This window comes from Podarcis raffonei, chromosome 2 (assembly GCF_027172205.1).
Source record: "Podarcis raffonei isolate rPodRaf1 chromosome 2, rPodRaf1.pri, whole genome shotgun sequence".
NCBI classification, from domain to species: domain Eukaryota; kingdom Metazoa; phylum Chordata; class Lepidosauria; order Squamata; family Lacertidae; genus Podarcis; species Podarcis raffonei.
The window spans coordinates 123701685-123708027 of NC_070603.1; the positions used below are offsets into that span (position 1 = coordinate 123701685).

The 6343-nt window shown below is 48.5% G+C and overlaps 1 protein-coding gene across 1 annotated transcript in view; it reads left to right on the top strand.

Annotated features, from left to right (window-relative positions):
- The window catches only part of LOC128409430 (gastrula zinc finger protein XlCGF17.1-like), a 198926-nt gene that overhangs the window by 81077 nt on the left and 111506 nt on the right, over nucleotides 1-6343 (top strand). The gene's annotated exons all lie outside the window — the stretch shown is intronic.

Consider the following 6343-nt stretch of genomic DNA (forward strand, 5'->3'; position numbering starts at 1 on the left):
CCCAGGGGTAATATGGGGCATTTTGTCGGGATCAAGCCATAAGTCAGAGCCTCCAGCTCTGCTCTTAGTCCAGAGGAATTTGGCCACCCTCCAGGTGCCCGGCTTGAATCCTTAAGACCTCCTGCCAGCGTCTGCCGGCAAGATCAAAGGAGGTCTCTTCGGCGATCCTTTTCAAACGTGAAAAGAACACACCACCACTCCTCCCCCACTCCTCTCCCAGGGAGGGGGAAAGAGACAGACAGAAATATATCTACATGTCTTTATTCCTGTCTTTCACCAGTACAGAGAAACATGTCTGCACACTCTGCTTCCCACTGCAGAGAGAGAATAAACTCCTCCCATGTACTTCCAGTACAGGGTCATGTGCTGCTCTGAGGTAACATCCGGCTCTCAGAGCACTTTACAGACAGTCCCAGTTTCCCACGGGACAATCCAATAACACCCGCATCCTGTTTACCATTCCAGCCACCTGGTGCTTGCTTCTGCATTGCTCCTTTTTCGTAACATCCTCCCCCAAAAGAATCAATGCGTGTTGCAGCAAGCAAAGCATGATCCAGAGAAGAAAACAAACAGTTGTTATACACATAACACTCCCCTGTTGTTTCAGTTCCACCCTTGGAACTCCCCGCCACTGGTTTCCCCAGTGTACCTCTCTGGTTGTCTGGTTTCCAAGGAATGAGTGCATCTGCATTACCTTGGCTAGCAACTCTCTGTTGTGTCTTTGTCTCTGACTTAGACACAGCTCCAACCTGTCCTCGGTTGTTTACAACAGCAACACATGCAACAGCTAAGTTAGCAAACTCTTTTGAGTACCTCTTGGGTGGTTGACCCTTTGTAACTCTCTCAGACCTACGTGTGAGGTGCTGATCCTCTCTGCTCACTGGTCCAGTCTCAGGACTCTTTGGAGAACCAGTTCCAATGGTAAACAGTGGTTCATCCTTCAGTTGTGAAGGCCTATCTATTGTGTGAGATTTCCTCTCAATGACTGTGACAACTGAGCTCTCCGAGCTATCAGTGTCATCACTTTCTGTACAGCTGAAATCAGTGAAATCATCATCATCTGAATCGTCATCAGTGGGAAAAGTGTGTACTATCACTCTCTCCTGTTCAGGAGCACTCTCTAGAAATTTTGTGAGAATCACCTGACCAGATTCAGACAAAATTACTCTGTAGAGACCCTTTTCATACCCCACAAAAATGCCTCTGGCATTCTTTACTCCACCTGGAGCTTCTGTTCTCACATGAGACCCAAAAACCTTGAAATGGGCAACAGAAGGTTTTCTGTGGAACAGTTTCTCAAAAGGAGAACTTCCCAACTCTTTTGAAACCTTTCTCACTTTCGTATAACAGAACGACATCAGAGACTCGGCCCAGTACTCATGTGGCAGATGTGAACTTAGCAATTGCGCTTCCATCCCCTTTTGCAATTCTCTGTTCACCCGTACACAGACACCCCTGTTCCACGCTTCCGCTGAAACAGAAACCTTGTGTCTTATTCCCTTCTTTTGCAGGAACCTCTGGAAATCCTGTAAAAGAAAAATCTGCTTCTCATCTGTGAATAGACAATCAATGTTAGCATCATGCATACTCTTAACTTTGTCACAAAACTCCTGAAACCTCTCCAAGGCTTCCTTTGGCTTTCTCAACACATAAACCCAGACATAGTTAGAGAAATGATCCACACACACAAGATAATATTTTGCATTGCCTCTAGATGGTTCTAGAGGACCAATCACATCAGCATACACCCGCTGAAATGCTCTGTTGACCCCGGTCTTCTTCTTGCTCACACCTGCAAGAGAAACTTGGTTAGACACAGATGAATTACATTCCATGTAATCACTTTGTGCAAAAGTCAACAAATAAAGTCCATCCTTCTCCCTGGCTGAAAGAAATAACTCTCCATCTTTGTAGATCTTGCAGCTCTCAGCATCGTAGGACAGTTTCAGTCCTTTCTTTGCAATCTGCGAAACACTCAGCAGATTGAACTTCAATTCAGGAACCAAGTAAACATTGTTTATTGTCAAGTCCAGACTCTTAAGATAGACAGTCCCCACGCCGGCCGCTACCAGCTCCTGACCATTGGCCTGTGTCACAGTGAAGCTTTGCTTCTTAAACGTTGAAAAGAGTTCTTTGTGTGGAGACATATGAACTGTCGCTGCGGTGTCGATAATAAACGCGTTCCCAACATCTGGCGTGGTTCCCTTCGCCATCAAAGCCTTTGCAGGTTCCACCATAGGCTTGGTACGACCTTTGCCTGACACCTCAGGCTTCGCTGAGCGGCCCTTCGCTCCTTTTGGCTGGCGTGGCTTCTTGCAGCTCCGCTGAAGATGCCCAGCCTGTCCGCAATTGTAGCATCGGACAGCGTTCAAAGCTACAGCATCCTCTCCAGTAGCCTCATCGGTGGGGGAATTAGAACTCCGTTCCTCCCTCCCCCTGTCCTTTACTTCCAGTGCAGCATGCCGGCTGTGTTCATCTAGAACCACGGCACTCAGGGGCACTCCCCTCTTCCTGGCATCCATGCTGAATCCAAGGGTCAGTTTTACACTCAATCTCAAGCCAGCTTTCACTTTTCAAGCCAGTAAAACTCCAAAAGTTCTCTTCTGTTTACTGCTTTACTGGCAGGCAAACTTTTGGGTTGTTTTTTCAAAACCCTTGCACAGCTGCGCAGATACACTTTCGATTTCCCAGGCTCTTTTTAGCCCACTCAGTAACTGGCAGACGTTGCCTAGCAACCTGCTCAGGACGGAACTCTTTATCTCACCACAGGAATGCCTGGTATGCAAGTTTGCTCTTTCAGAGCTGTTGTTTTTCAAACGCAGCTCTTGTGAACCAGAAATTAAACCTTTCTGCATTCACTTTTCTCTAGCTCAAAATGCAGCATACCTTATCCGTTGCCTTGAAACACACTCCTCTCGGTGTCCAGCTGTCTGTTTCAGCTTCTGGCTGCAGGCAGACGCTTTTCTTTATCTCCTTAGGTGCAGAGGATGGCAACGATTCATCGACCTCTCACCTCTCATGCAGATTCTCATAGATCAGATATCCATCGGTCTGCTACCAGTTGTCGGGATCAAGCCATAAGTCAGAGCCTCCAGCTCTGCTCTTAGTCCAGAGGAATTTGGCCACCCTCCAGGTGCCCGGCTTGAATCCTTAAGACCTCCTGCCAGCGTCTGCCGGCAAGATCAAAGGAGGTCTCTTCGGCGATCCTTTTCAAACGTGAAAAGAACACACCACCACTCCTCCCCCACTCCTCTCCCAGGGAGGGGGAAAGAGACAGACAGAAATATATCTACATGTCTTTATTCCTGTCTTTCACCAGTACAGAGAAACATGTCTGCACACTCTGCTTCCCACTGCAGAGAGAGAATAAACTCCTCCCATGTACTTCCAGTACAGGGTCATGTGCTGCTCTGAGGTAACATCCGGCTCTCAGAGCACTTTACAGACAGTCCCAGTTTCCCACGGGACAATCCAATAACACCCGCATCCTGTTTACCATTCCAGCCACCTGGTGCTTGCTTCTGCATTGCTCCTTTTTCGTAACACATTTTGCCTCAAGTGCTGGAACAGTGGGCCTCTCCTTCGGTGTTAGGTGCACCTGCTCCAAAAACTCGGGCTTGTTGTGTTGGCATCCACCTGTCTCAGGAGACAATGGTGTGCTTTCATGTGAGGTCAGGCTGTTGGGTGGTTGCAGTGCTTGCCGTGGCTGTACAGACCGACACAGGAGAGACATGTTTTGTTGCAGATGGGGCAGATGAGGGTGTCCGGTTGTGCTGCTGCAGATGCACCATGGCGTTTCTTAGAGCCAGTGTGGTGTAGTGGTTAAGAGCGGTAGTCTCGTAATCTGGTGAACCGGGTTCGCGTCTCCGCTCCTCCACATGCAGCTGCTGGGTGACCTTGGGCCAGTCACGCTTCTTTGAAGTCTCTCAGCCCTGCTCACCTCACAGAGTGTTTGTTGTGGGGGAGGAAGGGAAAGGAGAATGTTAGCCGCTTTGAGACTCCTTCGGGTAGTGATGAAGCGGAATGTCAAATCCAAACTCCTCCTCCTCTTCTTCTCTCTGTGCTCCTCCCAGCAGTCATTCCTCCTCTGGTCAATGCTAGGGATACTTTTTCTTCTTCGGCGATCCTTCGTAGCCAAGTAAGATTGTCTTCCATAAACACGGTTTTAACAATGAGGCCAATTCTGGATCCACACGTCCTTCCACAGTGGGGACATAAGTTTCCGGGCAGGAGCTGATCACGGTGTGGATTTGCCCAGTGTGTCTTCCTCTTAGCACGTTTCTCCCTTGCATCCTGAGTCTTCAAAGCCCATGACACCTTTGGTAAAGGCTGTTCTCCAAATGGAGCGCTCTTAGGCCAGTGTTTCCCAATTGTCGGTGTTTATACTACATTTTTTTAAAAATTGCCTTGAGACAGTCTTTAAACCTCTTTTGTTGACCACCAGCATTACGCTTTCCATTTTTAAGTTCGGAATAGAGTAGTTGCTTTGGAAGACGATCATCAGGCAACCGCGCAACATGACCTGTCCAACTAAGCTGATGTTGAAGAATCATTGCACAACCTGCCTGTCCCCAGGCCCTGCGGTTGTCTGCAACCCAAACTGCTGGATTGATGCTGCTGGCCTTCATGTCTGTTTGCACACATCTTCATAACGCAAAGTTGGTCTGCCAATGGGATTGGTGCCTGAAGCCAGCTTCTGACAGAGCATATCCGTGGGGATCCTGCCATCTTCCACCCACCCCAAATAACCCCACATGCACTATTTTATTTAGATCTACTTGTTTTGGGAGAAACCTGGAAAAAACACGAGGCTTTTTCAAATGAAGCTCCTGAGTGGAAACTTTGGAAGTGAGCTGGAGACCAGGAGTTCCTCGCAACATGCTTGGTGACAGAGGACCTGCCTTGCTCTGAGACCCCTCAGATATAGGGCGGTATATTCAATCATCAATCAATCAATCAATCAATCAATCAATCAATAGCAGGCAGGAGGCCCCATTTTCAATCTCCAATGGCATCTCCCTGCAGGGCTGTGCGAGATCACTACCTGGAATCCTGGAGAGCCACTGCCAGCGGTCAGATTCAGTATAAGGCAGCTCCCTGTGTTCCTTCCTGGTTAACCCTTTCCTTGTGTGTTGAGTTGCCCAGCATCACACACCCCATTTCCTTTTACCAAGCCAGCTTCAAAGCAGGGAGGGGCTCCGTGCTGCTAAAAAAAGAAAAAAGGAGGGAGTTTGTGTGTCTGCTCTGTCCTCCTGTTCCCTTTTTACATGCCTACACTACAAAGACAAAGAATTAGTTCCTGTTCCGCACTTAACCTGGTTACTCGCCCATTGTACTCTACCCAACAACAGCAACCCAAATGAGGCACCATGGCTGCAAAACCCCTTCGCACCTGGATTCACATGCCATAGCTATTTGATGCAATATATACTGTGTCTATAGGCACGGGGGGGGGGGATCCTTCCCAGATGCCTCCCCTAGCCCTGGATTGGCTAAAAGGGAAGAGTTGGCCAAAAATTGTATTCTGGCAAGTTTCCCGTGGCATAAGCCAGTCATTGCCAGCCTGGTGTCCTCTCTATGTTTTGGGCTACCCAGTTTAGCATATGCTCTCATAACACTGGGCTGCTGCTCACTTTGTCAGAGACCTACAGTGAAATCTTAGTTGGAACAGTTATGTAATAGGGAAGAGCTCTTTGTCTGCACTGGCTCCCAGTGGAGCACAGGGTCAGGTTTATGGTGCTGGTTTTGACCTTTAAAGTCCTATGCGGCCTAGGACCCACGTACCTACAGGACCACCTCTCTTGGTATGCCCCGCGGAGGACCTTAAGGTCCACAAATGACAACATTTTGGAGGTCACAAGTCGCAAGGTGGTTAGATTGCTCTCAACTAGGGCCAGGACCTTTTCAGTACTGGCCCCGACTTGGTGCGACTCTCTGTCACAAGAGACTAGGGCCCTGCGGGATTTGACACCAAATGTGGAGGAATGTCCCCACCAAAAAATCCATTGAGGAAGAGTGACGAGTCCCATCAGAACCATCAGAACCTAGGGCACTACATGGAAGGCCACCAAAGTCCCACAGGATCTGAGGAAAGAGGGAGATAGAAAGGCCTAGATTGGGCCGGACACTAATACATTTTCCCCAGGCTGTGTCAGTGAGAGTGTGGTGTTCAGTGAGCTTAAATAGAACTAATCCCCTACAGAGCTAATTGCCCTTGTAGTTGCCGACATTACCCCTGCGGGAGAGTCCACCTCTCCTATTCTTGCAGAGATAGGATTCCCACGTACAGGGAAGGAACAGAATTGTTCTGATTTAGTTGGAGGGCTTTTCTTAGGTTCTTCTG